At 40.1% G+C, this 27,612-nt stretch overlaps 1 protein-coding gene across 3 annotated transcripts in view; it reads left to right on the forward strand.

Annotated features, from left to right (window-relative positions):
- Positions 1-27,612, forward strand: part of LOC139536282 (TOX high mobility group box family member 2-like) — a 189,900-nt gene that overhangs the window by 70,450 nt on the left and 91,838 nt on the right. The gene's annotated exons all lie outside the window — the stretch shown is intronic.

Consider the following 27,612-nt stretch of genomic DNA (forward strand, 5'->3'; position numbering starts at 1 on the left):
TCGCCTGCCCTGGGAGCAGGTGGAAGCAGCGAGGAAAGCGGAGGCAGCTAGAAAAAGGGCCCAGGATTACACAGGGTCACGGCTGGCACTAAAGACCGGGAGGCCACTCCCCCCAAAAATTGGGGAGGGGGGGTACACGAGGAGATTGGCTGAGTCAGGTTGGAGACCTGAGCCAACTCCTCGTGCTTACCGTAGGGAGGGTGGTACTGGTCAGGCACCATGTTATGCGGTGGAGGGCACGGTGTCTCCAGTGCGCGTTCACAGCCTGGTGCGCTACCAGGATGGGTGCTGCCGGCTCAGCGCATCTGGCCGCCAGTGCGTCTCTACGGCCCAGGATATCCTGCGCCGGCTCCGCGCACTGTGTCTCCGGTGCGTCTGCACAGCCCAGTGCATCCTGTGCCAGCACCCCGCCTTTGCCGGGCGAAGGTAACCATCCAGCCAGAACGGGTTGTGCAGGCTCTACGCTCGAGACCTCCAGTGCGCCTCCACGGCCCAGTGTATCCGGTGCCTACTCCTAGAACCAGGCCTCATGTATGTCTCCCCAGCCTGGTAAGCCCTGTGGCAGCTCCACGCACCAGGCTGCCTAGACGTCTCCTCACTCCAGTGATGATCCATGGCACGAAGCCTCCTCACTCCAGTGATGATCCATGGCACGAAGCCTCCAGTGATGATCCATGGCACGAAGCCTCCAGTGATGATCCATGGCACGAAGCCTCCAGTGGTGATCCATGGCACGAAGCCTCCAGTGGTGATCCATGGCACGAAGCCTCCAGTGATGATCCATGGCACGAAGCCTCCAGTGATGATTCATGGCACGAAGCCTGCAGAGACGGTCTCCAGTCCGGAGCCTCCAGCGATGGCCTCCAGTCCGGAGCCTCCAACGACGGTCTCCAGTCCAGAGCCTCCAACGACAGTCTCCAGTCCGGAGCCTCCAGCGACGGTCCCCAGTCCGGAGCCTCCAGCGACGGTCCCCAGTCCGGGGCTTGCAACGAGGGTCCACAATCCAGGGCATGCAGAGAGGGTCCCCAGTCCGGGGCCTGCAGAGAGGGTCCCCAGTCTGGGGCCTGCAACGAGGGTTCCCAGTCCGGGGCCTGCAGCGAGGGTCCCCAGTTCGGGGTCGGCGACGAGGGTCCCCAGTCCGGGGCCTGGACGGTTGTTTCTTCGTTTCTTGTTTTGTTGGCGACATTTACAATAATAAAAGAAAATGTACGCTCACCACGCTGCACATTGGTCTCCTTCCAACCACGGTCGTGACAATAATGTTCAATGTAATTGCATTACTGGACTTTTTGACACTTAATGTATATGTATTGTTTTAAAAATGTACAAATAAAAGGAAGAAAAAAAACAAGTCTTTAATCTTTATTTGATTTAGCTGTTAGTGATAATTCACTAAGTGTTTTTTTGTGTGTGTTTACATCATTCCTGCAGTCAGCATGCCAATTACACACTCCCTCAAAATCTGTGGCATTGTGTTGTGTGACAAAACTGCACATTTTAGTGTCCTTTTATTGTCTCCAGCACAAGGTACACCTGTGTAATGATCATGCTGTTTAATCAGTTTCTTGATATGCCACACCTGTCAGGTGGATGGATTATCTTGGTAAAAGAGAAATGCTAACAGTGATGTAAACAACTTTGAGCACAACATTTGAGAGAAATAAGATTTTTGTGCATATGGAACATTTCTGGGATCTTTTATTTCAGCTCACTTACATGTTGCGTTTATATTTTTGTTCAGTGTGTAATCATGAGGAATGTGGTTCCTCGCTCTACAATTGACAGGCGAACTGCGGTTGAGAAATTAAGAGTTCCAATCCACCAATTTTTCACATTTGTGTTTTTTCATCAGTAATGATTGCTTATGGGTACCTTCATGTCTCTTTCTAAGAGACTCTTTCCCATTATATACAAAAAATCATAATTAAAATCGAAGTCAATTGCTTTCTTTTATCCATTTAACATAAGAACAATGGATAAGAGAGATTTTAATTTCATATGTCTTCCACACTCAATCCATGCAAACTTTTCTCTCTGAATTATCTCTCTCAGCCCTGCTTCAGGGTTCAATGGGGAACAGTGCAATATTGTTGGTGGGCTCCTTTTTTAATTACAATAGAGATTCTATTGATGTTTCCAACCACATGTCCTAAATAATTTATCAAGCGGAAGACTGCTAACAAAGCATTTCTACGAAACCCATCTGGTTTCAGGGCCAAGAACCATACGTTATCTAAAGTGAATATTGTAAATGGTGCTCTGCGGAGAGCCCACGTACAAATCATCCAAATGAGCTACCTGTCAGGGAGGCTGGAGGTAGTAAAGATATATATCCACTTTCATTCGACTCTCTGTCGCTAGAATTAAACTGTACATGCTAAATCTGCACGTCAAGGTTATTTATAAAATGGAAGGGAATGAGGGACACAGGAAACGTTTCATAAATGTTCAAATAGTGGTGATTTCAAAAGTCGATAGCCTACACACAGCTGATAGGCTACAGACAGCTGATAGACTACAGACAGACGATAGCCTACAGAAAGACGATAGCCTACAGACAGACGATAGCCTACAGACAGGCGATAGGCTACAGACAGACGATAGCCTACAGACAGATGATAGGCTACACACAGACGATAGGCTACAGACAGACGATAGCCTACAGACAGACGATAGGCTACAGACAGACGATAGGCTACAGACAGACGATAGCCTACAGACAGACGATAGCCTACAGACAGACGATAGCCTACAGAAAGACGATAGCCTACAGACAGACGATAGCCTACAGACAGGCGATAGGCTACAGACAGACGATAGCCTACAGACAGATGATAGGCTACAGACAGACGATAGGCTGCAGACAGACGATAGCCTACAGACAGACGATAGGCTACAGACAGACGATAGCCTACAGACAGACGATAGGCTACACACAGACGATAGCCTACAGACAGACGATAGCCTACAGACAGACGATAGGCTACACACAGACGATAGACTACACACAGACGATAGCCTACAGACAGACAATAGCCTAGACAGACGATAGCCTACAGACAGATGATAGGCTGCAGACAGACGATAGCCTACAGACAGACAATAGGCTACACACAGCCGATAGCCTACAGACAGACAATAGCCTACAGACAGATTCAACAGCCGATAGCCTACAGACAACTGATAGGATGTCAGATTTTATAAAAGCATTCCACGATACACCATCATTTACTTTTATTCACATGTAGTTATTCAAATGAAAGATCCTTTTTGTCTGTTACTTCTTCCTGTGAAGTATTGCTACCAAACTGTAACTACATGGAGAGTGCAACCACTTAACAGTGTGAAGGAAACCAGAAGTTTTTCCATTGTACTTATCAGGTGCTGAGTTAAAAGCAGTACTGTCAGGTTGCAGTAAGTTTGCAGCCATGTTCATTTCCCCTCCTCTCTATCTCTATATCTCTGTCTCTCTACCAGGGGTTCAGTTAAACGTAGGTTCTGCGCTGCTTCCGCCCTCCCCCTCAACCCCTTTCAGCCAAAATAACCTCACTCAACTCCACTCGTGCTCTTCCCCTTTCTCCTTCCTGTCAAGGTGCACAGAGCCCCCCCCACCTCCCTACTCCTCCTCCACCCCACCCCATCCCCCTTTCTTATTTTTTAAGTATTTTTTATCATAAACCTGTCGTTCTTGTTTTTTTGAAGACCTCAGCAGGAGGGCATGACCTTAGTGAAGACCTGTTGTTGTCCTTACTAGAGACATGACCTTCACCTGGTGAAGACATGTTGTTGTCCTTACTAGAGACATGACCTTCACCTAGCGAAGACCTGTTGTTGTCCTTACTAGAGACATGACCTTCACCTAGCGAAGACCTGTTGTTGTCCTTACTAGAGACATGACCTTCACCTAGTGAAGACCTGTTGTTGTCCTTACTAGAGACATGACCTTCACCTGGCGAAGACCTGTTGTTGTCCTTACTAGAGACATGACCTTCACCTAGCGAAGACCTGTTGTTGTCCTTACTAGAGACATGACCTTCACCTGGCGAAGACCTGTTGTTGTCCTTACTAGAGACATGACCTTCACCTAGCGAAGTCCTGTTGTTGTCCTTACTAGAAACACACAATACTGCAGTGTCACCTACTAGTTGCCCAAGGTGGTTCGTTGTGTTCACTTTGTAAAATAGTTGAACTAAGCTCATGAGGCATTTATTTATAGGCATTTATATTCTTTAGGAATCAATTAGGATTAAGCTTACGTCCAAAAAATATATGTACCAATCCTAGATTTCCCCTGAAAGAAAATCACTGAGGATGACAGAGACTTACAATAACAGAAACAACAGTCAAAATAACTTTGAACTTTGAAAGCTGTGAAAATACTGTACTTACTTAATGTATAGGACTTAATAGGGTTGAACACAAATTATTCACAGTATGTCTTAAAGAATGTCAAATGAAAGAGGGATCATAAGGAATTTGGAATAAGTCACAGTTATGGATGGGAGAGAACAGAAACTGCAACACAGAAGTCTTGAAGGAGAAGTTAAGTATTTTATAACTTATAGTTAGATGGTTCATCCCCCTTGAGAGTAGCTAGCAGTGGCTAATGTTTATAGTGGCTGTTTAAAGAAAAAACGAACCATGGATTACAGATTCTCCTGGACCGTAGACTAATTTCAGGGTGAGGAATCATTTAACATAAAGTTGTAAAATAGTGAACATCCCCTTTAAAGCCTGTAGAACAGCACCCTGTCTTGACCACTAGCTAGTCGGATTGGCCAACAACCCTTATCTAATGGAAGCAGAGACTGTACTGTTGTAGCCATGGGATCTACTTTTATGGTCCTCCACAGCATGTGCCTTCGTCCCAAATGGCACCCTATTCACTACCAGTGGTGGAAAAAGTACTCAATTGTCATACTTGAGTAAAAGTAAAGATACCTTAAAAGAAAATGACTTAAGTAAAAGTGAAAGTCACCCAGTAAAATACTAATCACTCCTCTTTCACCCCAGCTGCCAAACTAACCCTGATTCAGATGACCATCCTACCCATGCTAGATTATGGAGACATAATTTATAGATCAGCAGGTAAGGGTGCTCTCGAGCGGCTAGATGTTCTTTACCATTCGGCCATCACATGTGTCCTTATAGGACACATCACTGCACTCTATACTCCTCTGTAAACTGGTCATCTCTGTATACCCATCGCAAGACCCACTGGTTGATGCTTATTTATAAAACCCTCTTACGCCTCACTCCCCCCCTATCGGAGATATCTACTGCAGCCCTCATCCTCCACATACAACACCCGTTCTGCCAGTCACATTCTATTAAAGGTCCCCAAAGCACACACATCCCTGGGTCGCTCGTCTTTTCAGTTTGCTGCAGCTAGCGATTGGAACGAGCTGCAACAAACACTCAAACTGGACAGTTTTATCTCAATCTCTTCATTGAAAGACTCAATCATGGACACTCTTACTGACAGTTGTGGCTGCCTTGAGTGGTGTATTGTTGTCTCTACCTTCTTGACCTTTCTGCTCCTGTCTGTGCCCAATAATGTTTGTACCATGTTGTGTTGCTACCATGTTGTTGTCATGTTGTGTTGCTACCATGCTGTATTGTCATGTGTTGCTGCCTTGCTATGTTGTTGTCTTATGTCTCTCTTTATGTAGTGTTGTGTTGTCTCTCTTGTCGTGATGTGTATTTTGTTCTGTATATATATGTTTTTAAAAAATAAAAATATTTTTAAATCCCAGCCTCCGTCTTCGCAGGAGGTCTTTTGCCTTTTGGTAGGCCGTCATTGTAAATAACAATTTGTTCTTAACTGACTTGCCTAGTTCAATAAAGGTTAAATAAATAAATACAATTAATAAATACAAATAAAATTGAGTAAAAGTCTAAAAGTATTTGGTTTTAATTGTACTTAACAAAAGTATAAATCATTTAAAATGTCTTATATTAAGCAAACCAGACAATACGATGTTCTTGTTTTTTTAATTTACGGAAAGCCATGGGCACAGTTCAACACCCAAACCAAGCATTTGTGTTTAGTGAGTCTGCCAGATCAGAGGCAGTAGGGATGACCAGGGATGTTCTCTTGATAAGTGTGTGAATTAAACAATTGTCCTGTCCTGCTAAGCATTCAAAATGTAACCAGTACTTTTGGGTGTGAGGGAAAATGTAAGGAGTAAAAAGTACATTATTTTCTTCAGGAATGTAGTGGAGTAAAAGTAAAAGTATTTTTACTTAAGTACTTTACTCCACTGTTCACTACTTAGTGCACTACTTTTGACCAGGGCCCATATAGGGAATAGGGTGCCATTTGGGACACAGAATGGGCCTCTGCCTCAACACAGTAAACAATGCAGCCCAGTGTGCTACATACATGGCCATTGTTTCTCTGTTCTGGGTATGTTACCATAGCCACTGTCTGGTGGTGTTGTTGTTGTCCTTGTAGCTTTTCCAACTCTGACATGATATATGGTAAAGGACTCAATGTCTCCAACTGGGATGACAGGTTATTTTTTCTCTCCGTCTTTCTTTTCCTGGTTGATTTGGAGAGCTTGCATATTCAATTATGTAGAGAGTGAGAGATGGAGTGTGCTCTGCCATATTAATATTGCATGAGCACTATTCTATACAGGATATCTAAGAGACTACCTATTAGAGCTAGCCCAGGAAGAATACCATATGTAGTGTGTGTGTGTTTGTGTGTGAGACAGAGAGTGTGTGTTTGTGTGTGTGTGCGCATCTGTGTGTGTGTGTGCGTGTGTGTGTGTGTGTGTGTGTCTGTATGCGCGTGTGTGTGTTCGTGAGTGTGTGTGTGTGTGTGTGCGTGTGTGTGCGTCTGTGTGTGCGTGCGTGTGTGTTTGTGTGTGCGTGTGTGTGTGCGTGTGTGTGTGTATGTGCGTGTTTCTTTACCCCACTGGTGATTCAATGGAGGTGGTGGTTATAATGAATGTTTTCCAGATTTAATTTGGTGTCGATAATAAGAGTGAGTCATTTGTTCAATATTGTAGTGTTTGTTTATCTCCATGTATTTTAGATTGCACATCCAATTTGTTTCCAATTGCAGCATGAGTGATACTCTGTGGTACTTGCGCTAAGAATGGAAATTGTAAACTAAACGAACAAACAAACTACTAAACATGAAAACAGATACTATCTGTAAAGACGTGAACAGAGGGAAGGTTTGTTTTCTCTCTCCATGCGAATCGGTAGAACCAAAACAATCTTGTTATAGATCATAAAATAATTACGCTGTAACCATAACAATGACGGGATGACAGAATTTCGCATGACATCATTATATTTGCTGGTTGACTTCAATGGTATATATACAGTAGTTGTCAACACTACAGGTCTCATTGGTTAAGACAATTCCTCAGAGTTTTCTTGTTTTCCAAAAATGGGGAGGTTTTAGTGGCTGTTAAGGGGATAATACTGAACTGGCTTCTGTAGCCTAGCGTTGCGTCACACCAGACCTGGGTTCAAATACTATGTGCAATCATTTTATATACTTTATCTGTGCTTGCTTCTCTTAATGGAACAATAAAATAATCCCAAAACTGCAAACCCCACCCATCTAGCACTCCAGACAGGCTAGAGCAAAGGCTCACAGCAAATTAAAGATTTCGAATAGTAATTGAACCCAGGTCTGTATCACACAGAATGCACCACAGTGCTTTAAAGAGATCCCAACGCCACAGTAAGACACATTAAACTGGCTAGTGGAAGCTAGCGGAAGCTAGCAGAAGAGCCATACCAGTGTTCCCAGTCAATTCCCCCTAGTAGAGCCAGCCAGACATCTGAACAGCAACACAGTAGGCTACAGAGAGGCTGGTGTTTTAGGCTGGCTAACAAGCCCTTCAATGACCTTACATCACCAGCTGGATTTTTTAAAGAAGTCTAAGCGTGACTCTCTTCAGTAATATCATCGCTCACGCCTCAAAGACTCTGGATAAAGGCCCACTTTCCTTCGCTGAAATGTAACAAATGTGTGAGAAAAAAAAACACATCACAGCCAAAACCATGCTTCCAAGAGAGAGGGAGATGGAGAAGGATAGAGAGAGAGAGAGAGAGAGAGAGAGAGAGAGAGAGAGAGAGAGAGAGAGAGAGAGAGAGAGAGAGAGAGAGAGAGAGAGAGAGAGAGAGAGAGAGAGAGAGAGAGAGAGAGAGAGAGAGAGAGAGAGAGAGAGAGAGAGAGAGCCAGGATAGGCAGAGATGGATGGATGCATATAAAGAGAGAGACAGAGAAGGAGAGATTAGAGTGAGGATAGAGGGAGAGATAGAAAAAGAGAGAGAGATGAGAGACCCAACACCTCCCCCTCTGCCAGATTTATTAATGTAGTCGGCTTTCTCTTAAATTCAAACAGCAAGAAAAGGAGAGACAGAGCGAAAAGGAAAAGCAGCAAGCCCTAGCTTTAGAAAGAAAGAGAAAATACCTGCCATCTATCTAGTAGTGATCTGTAAATATTACATGAGCTCCACATTCGCTCACTTGTTTGGTATTATTTCCACTGGATGGGTATATTATTTTAGAAACTGTGCCTTGTTTATCGCGATACATGACCTAGTTCCAGGCAGCCAACTCTCTCTCTCTCCATATCTCTGTCAGTCTCCCCCTTCTCTCTCTCTCCCTCTCTCTCTCTCTCTCTCCCCTCCCTCTCCCTTTCTCTCACTCTCTCTCTCTCTCACTTTTTCTCTCTCTCTCTCTCTCTCTCTCACTTTTTCTCTCTCTCACTATCGGTGAGATCTCAAATGGCTGTCCCTGCTGAACAATTGCAACACAAAATAAACCCAAATGGAGATGTTTGTAGAAAACAACATGTGTGTAATTAAGGCTTAACGAGCCCTTGTCAGGGTGGAATGTGCAATTAGATTGATAATAGAACATTGCGTCTGAATGCCAGGCCGTGATGGCTGCTGGATGAGAAATAAGCAGCAGTGCTGCTGCAGTGAATGTAGAATTATGGTGCCTATTGACAAGAGAGGGAAGAGAGTACAGTACTGTTGGACACATTTCCATGTAAATGTAGGGGTGTTGGCTAGGCAAGAGTGCTATGTATGTGTGGAGAAAGGTAGTGCAGAACAGTGTTGTGCACCATAAGGCTTGAAATGAGTGTACAGTGCTTTGGAAAACTGGTGCAGCTGTAGAGAGGGTGAGACAGTTCAGTTGTAGACCGTAAAAACCTATGATTTGTATATATACTTGATGGTGTCCTGGTGTGCAGTTTTGAAGCCACGGCACCTCCATCTTGCCACTCCCCCAACATTGTAAAAAATATTTGGAAGCTGTAGAAATTAATTAATTTATGTCTACATTTGTTTTTGCCACATTTATTCTATTACAGACACATTAATGAATGTGTGAGCTAAACATGCAAAAATGTATACAAAATATCTAAAAACATTTTGCTTAAAGTATATTTTTTCTAGTGTTACTGTTCCCAATACAACAACAAAATTACTTTAATACTTGTAATTTAGTCTTTGAAACATTTATTTGAAATACTGTATAATTCCATGTATTGCTTGGAGGACTGCTCCTTCTGACGAGTGTCAATATGGCCGACCAGTGGCTCAAACCTCTCACTGGCCAATCCAGGGTTTATATACATCACCTTCATTTGCATTTTGTGCATTAACATTCCACACGTCATAATTATTCTTCAAGGTTGAATATTATACATGTAACATAATTATGTATAAAAAGCATCAAAGCCACTCAAGCAGAAGAACAGGTATCTCTGTAACGTTTCCTTTTTTAAATCTTTTATTCTCTCTCAATGACCTCATGACATTTTTCCACTTGAGTTTTCGGAAATTGAGCTTTGCCTTGTAGGCGGAACAGAACAACGCACAAAATACTGTTTTGCTATTTCTGAATTGCTTGACTACTCCCTTGAAGGGAGAGAGAGCCTTTGTTGCCTTCCTTTGGGACTTCCCTCGAAAGGGTCGTAATGTGCCTCGCATTATATAATGCAAGCTGATTTAATATATTTAATGGAATCCACAGACTTGGGCTGTGTTCCAAATGGCACCCTATTCCCTTTAATGCACTATGTTTGACCAGGGACTATATAGGGCATAGGGTGCCATTGGGACGAAGTCTTTATATCAAGAGACCAGTCTTACACAGTTCTGCCATGATGACCCCAACTGCTTAAATAAATGAAACACTCAATATACCTCAAAAAGTGGATTGCTATGCACTTGAGCCTCGCATTATATAATGCAAGCTGATTTAATATATTTAATGGAATCCACAGACTTGGGCTGTGTTCCAAATGGCACCCTATTCCCTTTAATGCACTATGTTTGACCAGGGACTATATAGGGCATAGGGTGCCATTGGGACGAAGTCTTTATATCAAGAGACCAGTCTTACACAGTTCTGCCATGATGACCCCAACTGCTTAAATAAATGAAACACTCAATATACCTCAAAAAGTGGATTGCTATGCACTTGATTGAAGTACAAGTGAGACTAAGTTTGAGACAAATTTTGACTGCCTGACCACGCCCCTGTCTAGTTGATTTTCATTTGCGCTATTTGTGCATATGACATTTTTTATGGTAATCCTGTTTCAAAATGTATTTTCAATTCCACCTGGTTCATTATTCTGTGTTATGGATAGTAGGGGGTTTCAAGGTTGATGATGTGTTAGCTTTGTTTTCATTGTGTCCAAGGCGAGTACAAAGGCGTGATTGTGCTCGGCCATCTGTAACTCGACACCTACCTAGGGCATTGGTCAGAAGTGGGTTTCAACCCCAGCCTCAAGTGTAATCCAGTAGATCAACAAACCCAGTCAATTACACCCATTCACATGGATCACATGTAGTCCAGTTCAAGGTTTTTTGAAAAATCCTAATTTTCCACATAAAGGGGCATATTTTTTATTCTTTCTTGTATTTTTTAAATAATCGCTCTCATTATGAGCCAGTCTAAGTGTCATTATGAGCAAGTCGAGGTGTCATTATGAGCCGAGCCAGTCGAGGTGTCATTTGAGGAATGACCGGCCTCTTGAAAACCCTCCATGTGACTGACAAGACAGTAAAAAATAGCAATAAACCTAGATGAATATTACATCACATCACAGATTGGAGCAATTAAGCTCATTATTCAAGAGAGAATGAGCGTCTCCCGGGGATCCATTCGACCACATGGTTAAACACAGTCCTTATGCAGCTATTTCTCCCGTTTCTCTCCCGTTTCTCAGTGCTTTACAAGCAAACGCACCATTTGTGTTTGTCTCTCTCTCATTTTAATGTTTATCATCGGAGGGTTTCAGCTGGTCCAATTTATTTATTTTTCAGTCGATAAAGAAACAATTATGTTCCTCCTCAGCAGAGTTTGATGTAATGAAGACCATACTTCATCTGTATAGAGTTATGGCCTGGATAAAAGGGGTGGAGTAGATCTGGGTTCAAATAGTATTTGAATTCTTTCAAACACTGTTAGTGATTACTTTAGCCTGCCTGGAGTGCCAGATGGGCAGGGTTGCACTGTTGCGACTGTTCTATTGGTTTCATTGCACCAGGCAAGCTAATCAAGCCCAGATTAATTATTTCAAATATACTGAACAAAAATAGCTGACCTGAAATAAAATATCCCAGAGAAGTTCCATAAGTACAAAAAGCTTACTTCTCTCAAATTCGGTGCACAAATTTGTTTAAATCCTTGTTACTGGGCATTTCTCCTTTGCCAAGATAATCCATCCACCTGACAGGTGTGGCATATCAAGAAGCTGATTAAACAGCATGATCATTACACAGGTGCACTTTGTGCTGGGGACAATAAAAGGCCACTCTAAAATGTGCAGGTTTGTGACACAACACAATGCCACAGATATCTCAAGTTTTGAGGGAGCAATTGACATTCTGACTGCAGAAATGCCCACCAGAGCTGAATGTTTCTGTACCATAAGCCCCCTCTCATGTCGTTTTAGAGAATTTGGCCGTATGTCCAACCGGTCTCACAACCGCAGACCATGTGTAACCACGCCAGCCCAGGACCTCCACATCCGGCTTCTTCACCTGCGGGATCGTCTGAGACCAGACACCCGTAGAGCTGATGAAACTATGGGTTTGCACAACCAAAGAATTTCTTCACAAACTGTCAGAACCCGTCTCATTGAAGCGCATCTGCGTGCTTGTCGTCCTCAACAGGGTCTTGACCTGACTGCAGTTTGGCATCGTAACCGACTTCAGTGGGCAAATGCTCACCTTCAATGGCCACTGGGGAAGTGTGCTCTTCATGAATAAATCACGGTTTCAACTGGCGTCGTGTGGGCGAGCGATTTGCTGATGTCAACGTTGTGAACAGAGGGCCCCGTGTTGGCGGTGGGGTTATGGTTTGGGCAGGTAGGCATCAGCTACGGACAACAAACACAACTGCATTTAATCGATGGAAATTTGAATGCATAGAGATACTGTGACGAGATCCTGAGGCCCATTGTCAGGCCATTCATCCACCACCATCATCCCATATTTCAACATGATAATGCATGGCCCCATGTCACAAGGATCTGTACACAATTCCTAGAAGCTGTAAATGTCCCAGTTCTTCCATGGCCTGCATACTCACCAGACATGTCACCCATTGAGCCTGTTTGGGATGCTTTGGATTGACGTGTAAGACGGTGTATTCCAGTTACCACCAATATCCAGCAACTCCGCGCAGCCATTGAAGAGGAGTGGGACAACATTCCGCAGGCCACAATCAACAGCCTGATCAACTCTATGCGAAGGAGATGTCTCTCGCTGCATGAGGCAAATGGTGGTCACGCCAGATACTGACTGGTTTTCTGATCCACGCCCATACTTTTCTTTTGAGGTATCTGTGACCAACAGATGCATATCTGTATCCCCAGTCATGTGGAATCCATAGATTATGGCCTGTTGAATGTATTACAATTGACTGATTTCCCAATATGAACTGCAACTCAGTAAAATCTTTGAAATTGTTGCATGTTGCATTTATATTTTAGTTCACTGTAGTATTTGAACCCAGATCTGAGGTGGAATGGGTATGGCAGTTGAGGTTTGAATATGAACATGGACGGTCATATTTATGATCTTTATTGGGTTCTGTCTTTGTTGAATAGGACAGGTGTTGTTGCATAGGACAAATGTTTCACACAGAGAGACACCCAGATGTGTGGCTACACATATACAGTACACATATATGCACACACACTAACACCTATAGGAGGGCAAACAGCACATACATTAGAACAAACATACAACACACCCACACACGAACACACACAGCAGAGCAAACACACTGTAGAAGGAACACACACAAACACAGTCAACCAATCTATATCTGCTCAGACAACCATCCCCTCAGACCTTCAGTGGTGTCTGCCAGCCTCTGAATTCTCTAATGTCCAGTGTCCTGAGACAGGTATTTTGACTGCTGCCTGTTTCCATTTGCACTTAGACTGACAGGCGATCAGTCACGTATGTGTGGAAAATCACGGAATCACATTTTAGTCCCACGAAAGAGAGAGGAGAGGAGAGGAGAGGAGAGGAGAGGAGAGGAGAGGAGAGGAGAGGAGAGGAGAGGAGAGGAGAGGAGAGGAGAGGAGAGGAGAGGAGAGGAGTCTGGGCTCTCCTTTTGTCTTCGTTGCCAGTGTCTAAATGTAAAACATACGTGGCTACATGTATGAACTGTATGATTGTGTGCATAGTGTGTACATCACAGGGAAGACAGCCATCTTGTAAGCCAGGCCATTTCCTAATGGCTGCTGTGTTATACATGTATGCCATTTTGAAGTACTACTATAGATTGGAATGCTCATTTGTGGCTGGGAGCTGTGTGATAGGCTGCGTTCAACTGTTGTTCCATGACCTCAATGCTGTAGTGCGCACTTCCTACATCTAACTGAAAGTGGCTTGGGTTTACGCAAACAGCTGCCTATTTATAGCCTCTCTCTTTATGTGCTTTTTAGCTCAGCAAACTGGAGAGGTTGGTGTCCAATGTGTATCAGTTGTTTGAACAATGAGCTCTATCTCTCCCCACCACCATTCTGGGTTTTATCCAAGCTTTATCTGTCTCGTTCTCACCCCATCTTTCTCTCTACCTCTCTCTCCTTCCATCGCTCCCTTTCTTCCTATCTCTCTCTTATCTCTCTACCTCTCTCTCTCTCTCTCCCTCTCTTTCCTTCCATCTCTCCCTTTCTTCCTATCTCTCTCTTATCTCTCTACCTCTCTCTCTCTCCCTCTCTCTCCTTCCATCTCTCCCTTTCTTCCTATCTCTCTCTTATCTCTCTACCTCTCTCTCTCTCCCTCTCTCTCCTTCCATCTCTCCCTTTCTTCCTATCTCTCTCTTATCTCTCTACCTCTCTCTCTCTCCCTCTCTCTCCTTCCATCTCTCCCTTTCTTCCTATCTCTCTCTTATCTCTCTACCTCTCTCTCCCTCTCTCTCCTTCCATCTCTCCCTTTCTTCCTATCTCTCTCTTATCTCTCTATCTCTATCTCTCTCTATATATATATTTATATCTCTTTCTCTCTCTATCTCACTCTCTTTCTCTATCTCTCTCTCTCTATCTGTCTCGCTCTTCCTCTCTGTTTTTACTTTTGCAAATGTAACCAATGTAACCATCAACTGTGTCGTGCCTAAGAACGGCCCTTAGCCATGGTATATTAGCCATACTGTATACCACACCACCTCATGCCTTATTGCTTAATTATGCTGTAAAACATTACGCTATTCCATTACACGTGGGTAACACTGAAAGCATCCAGGTATAATGACTTATGATACGGTTATTGTCATGAGCATGTGTGACTCCTCCGATGTCTGATTTTTGTGGTATGAACATGTATGAACTGTATGATTGTGTGCATAGTGTGTACATCACAGGGAAGACAGCCATCTTGTAAGCCAGGCCATTTCCTAATGGCTGCTGTGTTATACATCTCTATCTCTCTCTCTCTCTCTATCTGTCTCGCTCTTCCTCTCTGTTTTTACTTTTGCAAATGTAACCAATGTAACCATCAACTGTGTCGTGCCTAAGAACGGCCCTTAGCCATGGTATGATTTTTGTGGTTATTTGTTTTATACTAATAGTCCTGCCTTTACTGATATAAATATGATATTAATATGATATAAATATATATATATCTATATACAGTTGAAATCAGAAGTTTACATACACTTATGTTGGAGTCATTAAAACTCTTTTTTCAACCACTCCACAAATTTCTTGTTAACAAACTATAGTTTTGGCAAGTCGGTTAGGACATCTACTTTGTGCATGAAACAAGTCATTTTTCCAACAATTGTTTACAGACAGATTATGTCACTTATAATTCACTGTAATTCACTGCTTGCTGTTTTGGGTTTTAGGCTGGGTTTCTGTACAGCACTTTGAGATATCAGCTGATGTAAGAAGGGCTATATAAATACATTTGATTTGATTTGACTGTATCACAATTCCAGTGGGTCAGAAGTTTACAATCACTAAGTTGACTGTGCCTTTAAACAGCTTGGAAAAATTCCAGAAAATGATGTCATGGCTTTAGAAGCTTCTGATAGGCTAATTGACAAAATTTGAGTACTTGTGGATGTATTTCAAGGCCTACCTTCAAACTCTGTGCCTCTTTGCTTGACATCATGGGAAAATCAAAAGAAATCAGGCAAGAACTCAGAAAAAAAATGTAGATCTCCACTAGTCTGGTTCATCCTTGGGAGCAATTTCCAAACGCCTGAAGGTACCACGTTCATCTGTACAAACAATAGTACGCAAGTATAAACACCATGGGTCCACACAGCCGTCATACTGCTCAGGAAGGAGACACGTTCTGTCTCCTAGAGATTAACGTACTTTGGTGCGAAAAGTGCAAATCAATCCCAGAACATCAGCAAGGGACCTTGTGAAGTTGCTGGAGTAAACAGGTACAAAAGTATATATATATTTACTATATCCACAGTAAAACGAGTCCTATATCGACATAACCTGAAATGTCGCTCAGCAAGGAAGAAGCCACTGCTCCAAAACCGCCATAAAAATGCCAGACTACGGTTTGCAACTGAACATGGGGACAAAGAAAGAGAAATGGAGAAATGTCCTCTGGTCTGATGAAACTAAAATAGAACTGTTTGAACATAATGACCATCGTTATGTTTGGAGGAAAAGGGGGGAGGCTTGCAAGCCGAAGAACATCATCCCAACCGTGAAGCAAGAGGGTGGCAGCATCATGTTGTTGGGGTGCTTTGCTGCAGGAGGGACTGATGCACCTCACAAAATAGATGGCATCATGAGTAGGAACATTATGTGGTTATATTGAAGACATCAGTCAGGAAGTTAAAGCTTCCAAATAGGTCTTCCAAATGGGTCTTCCAAATAGACAATGACCCCAAGCATACTTCCAAAGTTGTGGCAAAATGGCTTAAGGACAACAAAGTCAAGGTATTGAAGTGGCCATCGCATAGCCCTGACCTCAATCCTATAGAAAATGTGTGGGCAGAAATGAAAAAGTGTGTGCGAGCAAGGAGGCCTGCAAACCTGACTCAGTTACACCAGCTCTGTCAGGAAGAATGGGCCAAAATTCACCCAACTTATTGTGGGAAGCTTGTGGAAGGCTACCCAAAACATTTGACCCAAGTTAAACAATTTAAAGGCAATGCTACCAAATACTAATTGAGTATATGTAGACTTCTGACCCACTGGGAATGTGATGAAAGAAATAAAAGCTGAAGTAAATCATTCTCTCTACTATTATTCTGACATTTCACATTCTTAAAATAAAGTGGTGATCCTGACTGATCTAAAACAGGAAATTTTACCTAGGATTAAGTGTCAGGAATTGTGAAAAACTGAGTTTAAATGTATTTGGCTAAGGTGTATGTAAACTTCTGACTTCAACTGTATATACACAGTATGATAGATATAGTATCTCCAGTTGCTCTGAGAAGATCCGTGTCATGTGTGAAAACACCAATAACCTCTCACTGACACCATTCTACTCCATTCATTTCCTGATTGAGAACTCAGAAGTGCTCATGGCCTGTTCTCCTTCCTTCCCGATGGAAGGGAAGAAATGGATTTCATTTTCCTTGTTGTATGCAACCATCATACAATGACTGTGGCCCACAAACGAATGGTTCCATCAAGGAGAAATCATGATGCTGAAAGCACCAAGTCTATCTAACGGATGAATTTCAGAGTGATGAGAAGTAGTGTGACAAATAATATAATTAGTGTTGTCATCTCGTCTCATACAGTAACATTGGTGGGTTTGACAGTGGCGGTACTTAAGGTATGTAACATGGCAAATGGAACGACACTGGAATATGTGGACTGTAAAGCCCATTGCATATATTTCCCATGCCTACTGTCAGTATACCAGTTTAGGCTATATCAGTAAAGAATACTGTCAGTATACCAGTTTAGGTTATATCAGTAAAGAATACTGTCAGTATACCAGTTTAGGCTATATCAGTAAAGAATACTGTCAGTATACCAGTTTAGGCTATATCAGTAAAGAATACTGTCAGTATACCAGTTTAGGCTATATCAGTAAAGAATACTGACAGTATACCGGTTTAGGCTATATCAGTAAAGAATACTGTCAGTATACCAGTTTAGGCTATATCAGTAAAGAATACTGTCAGTATACCGGTTTAGGCTATATCAGTAAAAAATACTGTCAGTATACCAGTTTAGGTTATATCAGTAAAGAATACTGTCAGTATACCAGTTTAGGCTATATCAGTAAAGAATACTGTCAGTATACCAGTTTAGGCTATATCAGTAAAGAATACTGACAGTATACCGGTTTAGGCTATATCAGTAAAGAATACTGTCAGTATACCAGTTTAGGCTATATCAGTAAAGAATACTGTCAGTATACCGGTTTAGGCTATATCAGTAAAAAATACTGTCAGTATACCAGTTTAGAATATATCAGTAAAGAATACTGTCAGTATACCAGTTTAGGCTATATCAGTAAAGAATACTGTCAGTATACCAGTTTAGGCTATATCAGTAAAGAATACTGTCAGTATACCAGTTTAGGCTATATCAGTAAAGAATACTGTCAGTATACCAGTTTAGGCTATATCAGTAAAGAATACTGACAGTATACCGGTTTAGGCTATATCAGTAAAGAATACTATCAGTTTACCAGTTTAGGCTATATCAGTAAAGAATACTATCAGTTTACCAGTTTAGGCTATATCAGTAAAGCCTACTGTCAGTATACCGGTTTAGGCTATATCAGTAAAGAATACTGACAGTATACCAGTTTAGGCTATATCAGTAAAGAATACTGTCAGTATACCAGTTTAGGCTATATCAGTAAAGAATACTGTCAGTATACCAGTTTAGGCTATATCAGTAAAGAATACTGACAGTATACCGGTTTAGGCTATATCAGTAAAGAATACTATCAGTTTACCAGTTTAGGCTATATCAGTAAAGCCTACTGTCAGTATACCGGTTTAGGCTATATCAGTAAAGAATACTGACAGTATACCGGTTTAGGCTATATCAGTAAAGAATACTATCAGTTTACCAGTTTAGGCTATATCAGTAAAGCCTACTGTCAGTATACCGGTTTAGGCTATATCAGTAAAGAATACTGTCAGTATACCAGTTTAGGCTATATCAGTAAAGAATACTGTCAGTATACCAGTTTAGGCTATATCAGTAAAGAATACTGTCAGTTAAAGAATACTGACAGTATACCAGTTTAGGCTATATCAGTAAAGAATACTATCAGTATACCAGTTTAGGCTATATCAGTAAAGAATACTGTCAGTATACCAGTTTAGGTTATATCAGTAAAGAATACTGTCAGTTTACCAGTTTAGGCTATATCAGTAAAGAATACTATCAGTTTACCAGTTTAGGCTATATCAGTAAAGAATACTGTCAGTATACCAGTTTAGGCTATATCAGTAAAGAATACTGTCAGTTTACCAGTTTAGGCTATATCAGTAAAGAATACTGTCAGTATACCGGTTTAGGCTATATCAGTAAAGAATACTGTCAGTTTACCAGTTTAGGCTATATCAGTAAAGAATACTGTCAGTTTACCAGTTTAGGCTATATCAGTAAAGAATACTGTCAGTATACCAGTTTAGGCTATATCAGTAAAGAATACTGTCAGTATACCAGTTTAGGCTATATCAGTAAAGAATACTGTCAGTTTACCAGTTTAGGCTATATCAGTAAAGAATACTGTCAGTATACCAGTTTAGGCTATATAAGTAAAGAATACTGTCAGTTTACCAGTTTAGGCTATATCAGTAAAGAATACTATCAGTATACCAGTTTAGGCTATATCAGTAAAGAATACTGTCAGTATACCAGTTTAGGTTATATCAGTAAAGAATACTGTCAGTTTACCAGTTTAGGCTATATCAGTAAAGAATACTATCAGTTTACCAGTTTAGGCTATATCAGTAAAGAATACTGTCAGTATACCAGTTTAGGCTATATCAGTAAAGAATACTGTCAGTTTACCAGTTTAGGCTATATCAGTAAAGAATACTGTCAGTATACCGGTTTAGGCTATATCAGTAAAGAATACTGTCAGTTTACCAGTTTAGGCTATATCAGTAAAGAATACTGTCAGTTTACCAGTTTAGGCTATATCAGTAAAGAATACTGTCAGTATACCAGTTTAGGCTATATCAGTAAAGAATACTGTCAGTATACCAGTTTAGCAGTTTACCAGTTTAGGCTATATCAGTAAAGAATACTGTCAGTTTACCAGTTTAGGTTATATCAGTAAAGAATACTGTCAGTATAACAGTTTAGGCTATATCAGTAAAGAATACTGTCAGTATACCAGTTTAGGCTATATCAGTAAAGAATACTGTCAGTTTACCAGTTTAGGTTATATCAGTAAAGAATACTGTCAGTATAACAGTTTAGGCTATATCAGTAAAGAATACTGTCAGTATACCAGTTTAGGCTATATCAGTAAAGAATACTGTCAGTATACCAGTTTAGGCTATATCAGTAAAGAATACTGTCAGTATACCAGTTTAGGTTATATCAGTAAAGAATACTGTCAGTATACCAGTTTAGGCTATATCAGTAAAGAATACTGTCAGTATACCAGTTTAGGCTATATCAGTAAAGAATACTGTCAGTATACCAGTTTAGGCTATATCAGTAAAGAATACTGTCAGTATACCAGTTTAGGCTATATCAGTAAAGAATACTGACAGTATACCGGTTTAGGCTATATCAGTAAAGAATACTATCAGTTTACCAGTTTAGGCTATATCAGTAAAGAATACTATCAGTTTACCAGTTTAGGCTATATCAGTAAAGCCTACTGTCAGTATACCGGTTTAGGCTATATCAGTAAAGAATACTGACAGTATACCAGTTTAGGCTATATCAGTAAAGAATACTGTCAGTATACCAGTTTAGGCTATATCAGTAAAGAATACTGTCAGTATACCAGTTTAGGCTATATCAGTAAAGAATACTGACAGTATACCGGTTTAGGCTATATCAGTAAAGAATACTATCAGTTTACCAGTTTAGGCTATATCAGTAAAGCCTACTGTCAGTATACCGGTTTAGGCTATATCAGTAAAGAATACTGACAGTATACCGGTTTAGGCTATATCAGTAAAGAATACTATCAGTTTACCAGTTTAGGCTATATCAGTAAAGCCTACTGTCAGTATACCGGTTTAGGCTATATCAGTAAAGAATACTGTCAGTATACCAGTTTAGGCTATATCAGTAAAGAATACTGTCAGTATACCAGTTTAGGCTATATCAGTAAAGAATACTGTCAGTTTACCAGTTTAGGCTATATCAGTAAAGAATACTATCAGTATACCAGTTTAGGCTATATCAGTAAAGAATACTGTCAGTATACCAGTTTAGGTTATATCAGTAAAGAATACTGTCAGTTTACCAGTTTAGGCTATATCAGTAAAGAATACTGTCAGTATACCAGTTTAGGCTATATCAGTAAAGAATACTGTCAGTATACCAGTTTAGGCTATATCAGTAAAGAATACTGTCAGTATACCGGTTTAGGCTATATCAGTAAAGAATACTGTCAGTATACCAGTTTAGGCTATATCAGTAAAGCCTACTGTCAGTATACCAGTTTAGGCTATATCAGTAAAGAATACTGACAGTATACCGGTTTAGGCTATATCAGTAAAGAATACTGACAGTATACCGGTTTAGGCTATATCAGTAAAGAATACTGTCAGTTTACCAGTTTAGGCTATATCAGTAAAGAATACTGACAGTATACCAGTTTAGGCTATATCAGTAAAGAATACTATCAGTATACCAGTTTAGGCTATATCAGTAAAGAATACTGTCAGTATACCAGTTTAGGTTATATCAGTAAAGAATACTGTCAGTTTACCAGTTTAGGCTATATCAGTAAAGAATACTATCAGTTTACCAGTTTAGGCTATATCAGTAAAGAATACTGTCAGTATACCAGTTTAGGCTATATCAGTAAAGAATACTGTCAGTTTACCAGTTTAGGCTATATCAGTAAAGAATACTGTCAGTATACCGGTTTAGGCTATATCAGTAAAGAATACTGTCAGTTTACCAGTTTAGGCTATATCAGTAAAGAATACTGTCAGTTTACCAGTTTAGGCTATATCAGTAAAGAATACTGTCAGTATACCAGTTTAGGCTATATCAGTAAAGAATACTGTCAGTATACCAGTTTAGGCTATATCAGTAAAGAATACTGTCAGTTTACCAGTTTAGGCTATATCAGTAAAGAATACTGTCAGTATACCAGTTTAGGCTATATAAGTAAAGAATACTGTCAGTTTACCAGTTTAGGCTATATCAGTAAAGAATACTATCAGTTTACCAGTTTAGGTTATATCAGTAAAGAATACTATCAGTTTACCAGTTTAGGTTATATCAGTAAAGAATACTGTCAGTTTACCAGTTTAGGCTATATCAGTAAAGAATACTATCAGTTTACCAGTTTAGGTTATATCAGTAAAGAATACTGTCAGTATACCAGTTTAGGCTATATAAGTAAAGAATACTGTCAGTTTACCAGTTTAGGCTATATCAGTAAAGAATACTATCAGTTTACCAGTTTAGGTTATATCAGTAAAGAATACTGTCAGTTTACCAGTTTAGGCTATATCAGTAAAGAATACTATCAGTTTACCAGTTTAGGTTATATCAGTAAAGAATACTGTCAGTATACCAGTTTAGGCTATATCAGTAAAGAATACTGTCAGTTTACCAGTTTAGGCTATATCAGTAAAGAATACTGTCAGTATACCAGTTTAGGCTATATCAGTAAAGAATACTGTCAGTTTACCAGTTTAGGTTATATCAGTAAAGAATACTGTCAGTTTACCAGTTTAGGTTATATCAGTAAAGAATACTGTCAGTATACCAGTTTAGACTATATCAGTAAAGAATACTATCAGTTTACCAGTTTAGGCTATATCAGTAAAGAATACTGTCAGTTTACCAGTTTAGGTTATATCAGTAAAGAATACTGTCAGTATAACAGTTTAGGCTATATCAGTAAAGAATACTGTCAGTATACCAGTTTAGGCTATATCAGTAAAGAATACTGTCAGTTTACCAGTTTAGGTTATATCAGTAAAGAATACTGTCAGTATAACAGTTTAGGCTATATCAGTAAAGAATACTGTCAGTATACCAGTTTAGGCTATATCAGTAAAGAATACTGTCAGTATACCAGTTTAGGCTATATCAGTAAAGAATACTGTCAGTATACCAGTTTAGGTTATATCAGTAAAGAATACTGTCAGTATACCAGTTTAGGCTATATCAGTAAAGAATACTGTCAGTTTACCAGTTTAGGTTATATCAGTAAAGAATACTGTCAGTATACCAGTTTAGGCTATATAAGTAAAGAATACTGTCAGTTTACCAGTTTAGGCTATATCAGTAAAGAATACTGTCAGTATACCAGTTTAGGCTATATCAGTAAAGAATACTGTCAGTTTACCAGTTTAGGTTATATCAGTAAAGAATATTGTCAGTATACCAGTTTAGGCTATATCAGTAAAGAATACTGTCAGTTTACCAGTTTAGGTTATATCAGTAAAGAATACTGTCAGTATACCAGTTTAGGCTATATCAGTAAAGAATACTGTCAGTTTACCAGTTTAGGCTATATCAGTAAAGAATACTGTCAGTATACCAGTTTAGGTTATATAAGTAAAGAATACTGTCAGTATACCAGTTTAGGCTATATCAGTAAAGAATACTGTCAGTATACCAGTTTAGGTTATATCAGTAAAGAATACTGTCAGTTTACCAGTTTAGGTTATATCAGTAAAGAATACTGTCAGTTTACCAGTTTAGGCTATATCAGTAAAGAATACTGTCAGTATACCAGTTTAGGCTATATCAGTAAAGAATACTGTCAGTTTACCAGTTTAGGCTATATCAGTAAAGAATACTGTCAGTTTACCAGTTTAGGCTATATCAGTAAAGAATACTGTCAGTATACCAGTTTAGGCTATATCAGTAAAGAATACTGTCAGTTTACCAGTTTAGGCTATATCAGTAAAGAATACTGTCAGTATACCAGTTTAGGCTATATCAGTAAAGAATACTGTCAGTATACCAGTTTAGGCTATATCAGTAAAGAATACTATCAGTTTACCAGTTTAGGCTATATCAGTAAAGAATACTGTCAGTATACCAGTTTAGGCTATATCAGTAAAGAATACTGTCAGTATACCAGTTTAGGCTATATCAGTAAAGAATACTGTCAGTTTACCAGTTTAGGCTATATCAGTAAAGAATACTGTCAGTATACCAGTTTAGGCTATATAAGTAAAGAATACTGTCAGTATACCAGTTTAGGCTATATCAGTAAAGAATACTGTCAGTATACCAGTTTAGGCTATATCAGTAAAGAATACTGTCAGTTTACCAGTTTAGGCTATATCAGTAAAGAATACTGTCAGTTTACCAGTTTAGGCTATATCAGTAAAGAATACTGACAGTATACCAGTTTAGGCTATATCAGTAAAGAATACTGACAGTATACCGGTTTAGGCTATATCAGTAAAGAATACTGACAGTATACCGGTTTAGGCTATATCAGTAAAGAATACTGACAGTATACCGGTTTAGGCTATATCAGTAAAGAATACTGACAGTATACCGGTTTAGGCTATATCAGTAAAGAATACTATCAGTTTACCAGTTTAGGTTATATCAGTAAAGAATACTGTCAGTATACCAGTTTAGGTTATATCAGTAAAGAATACTATCAGTTTACCAGTTTAGGTTATATCAGTAAAGAATACTGTCAGTATACCAGTTTAGGCTATATCAGTAAAGAATACTGTCAGTATACCAGTTTAGGCTATATAAGTAAAGAATACTGTCAGTATACCAGTTTAGGCTATATCAGTAAAGAATACTGTCAGTATACCAGTTTAGGCTATATCAGTAAAGAATACTGTCAGTTTACCAGTTTAGGCTATATCAGTAAAGAATACTGTCAGTATACCAGTTTAGGCTATATCAGTAAAGAATACTGTCAGTATACCAGTTTAGGCTATATCAGTAAAGAATACTGTCAGTATACCAGTTTAGGCTATATCAGTAAAGAATACTGTCAGTTTACCAGTTTAGGCTATATCAGTAAAGAATACTGTCAGTATACCAGTTTAGGCTATATAAGTAAAGAATACTGTCAGTATACCAGTTTAGGCTATATCAGTAAAGAATACTGTCAGTATACCAGTTTAGGCTATATCAGTAAAGAATACTGTCAGTATACCAGTTTAGGCTATATCAGTAAAGAATACTGTCAGTTTACCAGTTTAGGCTATATCAGTAAAGAATACTGTCAGTATACCAGTTTAGGCTATATCAGTAAAGAATACTGTCAGTATACCAGTTTAGGCTATATCAGTAAAGAATACTGTCAGTATACCAGTTTAGGCTATATCAGTAAAGAATACTGTCAGTTTACCAGTTTAGGCTATATCAGTAAAGAATACTGTCAGTATACCAGTTTAGGCTATATCAGTAAAGAATACTGTCAGTTTACCAGTTTAGGCTATATCAGTAAAGAATACTGTCAGTATACCAGTTTAGGCTATATAAGTAAAGAATACTGTCAGTATACCAGTTTAGGCTATATCAGTAAAGAATACTGTCAGTATACCAGTTTAGGCTATATCAGTAAAGAATACTGTCAGTATACCAGTTTAGGCTATATCAGTAAAGAATACTGTCAGTTTACCAGTTTAGGCTATATCAGTAAAGAATACTGTCAGTATACCAGTTTAGGCTATATCAGTAAAGAATACTGTCAGTATACCAGTTTAGGCTATATCAGTAAAGAATACTGTCAGTATACCAGTTTAGGCTATATCAGTAAAGAATACTGTCAGTATACCAGTTTAGGCTATATCAGTAAAGAATACTGTCAGTATACCAGTTTAGGCTATATCAGTAAAGAATACTGTCAGTATACCAGTTTAGGCTATATCAGTAAAGAATACTATCAGTTTACCAGTTTAGGCTATATCAGTAAAGAATACTGTCAGTATACCAGTTTAGGCTATATCAGTAAAGAATACTGTCAGTTTACCAGTTTAGGCTATATCAGTAAAGAATACTGTCAGTATACCAGTTTAGGCTATATCAGTAAAGAATACTGTCAGTATACCGGTTTAGGCTATATCAGTAAAGAATACTGTCAGTATACCGGTTTAGGCTATATCAGTAAAGAATACTGTCAGTATACCAGTTTAGGCTATATCAGTAAAGAATACTGTCAGTATACCAGTTTAGGCTATATCAGTAAAGAATACTGTCAGTATACCGGTTTAGGCTATATCAGTAAAGAATACTGTCAGTATACCAGTTTAGGCTATATCAGTAAAGAATACTGTCAGTATACCAGTTTAGGTTATATCAGTAAAGAATACTGTCAGTATACCAGTTTAGGCTATATCAGTAAAGAATACTGTCAGTATACCAGTTTAGGCTATATCAGTAAAGAATACTGTCAGTTTACCAGTTTAGGCTATATAAGTAAAGAATACTGTCAGTATACCAGTTTAGGCTATATCAGTAAAGAATACTGTCAGTATACCAGTTTAGGCTATATCAGTAAAGAATACTATCAGTTTACCAGTTTAGGCTATATCAGTAAAGAATACTGTCAGTATACCAGTTTAGGCTATATAAGTAAAGAATACTGTCAGTATACCAGTTTAGGTTATATCAGTAAAGAATACTGTCAGTATACCAGTTTAGGCTATATCAGTAAAGAATACTATCAGTATACCAGTTTAGGCTATATCAGTAAAGAATACTGACAGTATACCGGTTTAGGCTATATCAGTAAAGAATACTGACAGTATACCGGTTTAGGCTATATCAGTAAAGCCTACTGTATATCAGTAAGAATAATGTTTTATATCTCTACACTTTGGTATCAATTCTACAGGTTCAAAGGCTTAACTGTGGCTAATATCCTTATGGAAAGGCTTGTTGTTTTTCAGCATCAATACAGTACGTTCATTAAAGTACACTACCCTACAGTTCTGATCCAACTCATGTCAATGTGAGAACCTTACTGTAGAGCCGTTGCGGCTCTGCAGGCCCTGTTGGCTGATTTCTCCTCATTTGTTTTGCATTCTCATGAACGCAGAGTGCCAACTAGTGGCAGACAGAACAGAGAGGCCTCTGGGAGGTGTGAGGCATGCCAAGCCACAGCCTCTGGCTGTGACCCGAGTGTTAATCACTGCAACAGCGAGAACAGACACCATCAGCCCCAGCCAACCCCCTAGCCAACCCCCCAGCCAACCCCCCAGCCAACCCCTCTCACCCTCCCCAACCCAACCAACCACACCCACCACCCACCACCCCCCTTTGCTTCAGGGGCACGCTCCTATTCGCCCACCCCAGCCCTGGCCCCGGCCCCGGTCCGATGGAGGGTTGCCCTGCTTGTCTCACGGCTTCTCTCTGGCAGACCTTTTTTTCTCTGGTGGAGTGTGAAAGTGCTAATGGACCGTTGTGACCTCTTGGCCTCCGTAGGGCCCTCTGGCTGGCGCTCTGTGTTTTGTTGTGCTTGCGCTGGTGTGATGAGCGGTACGGCGTATCCCTCCCCGTTGACACCTCGCGTGACACACATTGCAGACCAAGTCACAGCCGAGTCAGACACAAACACACATGCATACACATATAGTGTATGCATGCACGCGCGCACGCACACACACACACACACACACACACACACACACACACACACACACACACACACACACACACACACACACACACACACACACACACACACACACACACACACACACTGGGGCTGCTGCGGGCAAGCGGAGCAGTGTGAGTTTCACTAGTCTGACTGGTCTAATTATATGGGACTTTAATGAACTGTAATTACTGACGTCCATGAGAGCCACTAAGCCAGTGTGGTTTAAAGGCAACTACTACGGAGTAATTCAACTCGTTCAGACTGTTTCTATGCACTGACTGTTTTTCTATGTGCTGACTAGGGGTTGCAAAATTCTGATGAATTCCGTTTTTTTCCAGAAATCCTAGTTGGAGGATTCCGGATTTCCTGCCTATTCCCACCTGATTCTGGGAATCCTCTAAC

The sequence above is a fragment of the Salvelinus alpinus genome, chromosome 12 (genome assembly GCF_045679555.1).
Source record: "Salvelinus alpinus chromosome 12, SLU_Salpinus.1, whole genome shotgun sequence".
Lineage (NCBI taxonomy): Eukaryota > Metazoa > Chordata > Actinopteri > Salmoniformes > Salmonidae > Salvelinus > Salvelinus alpinus.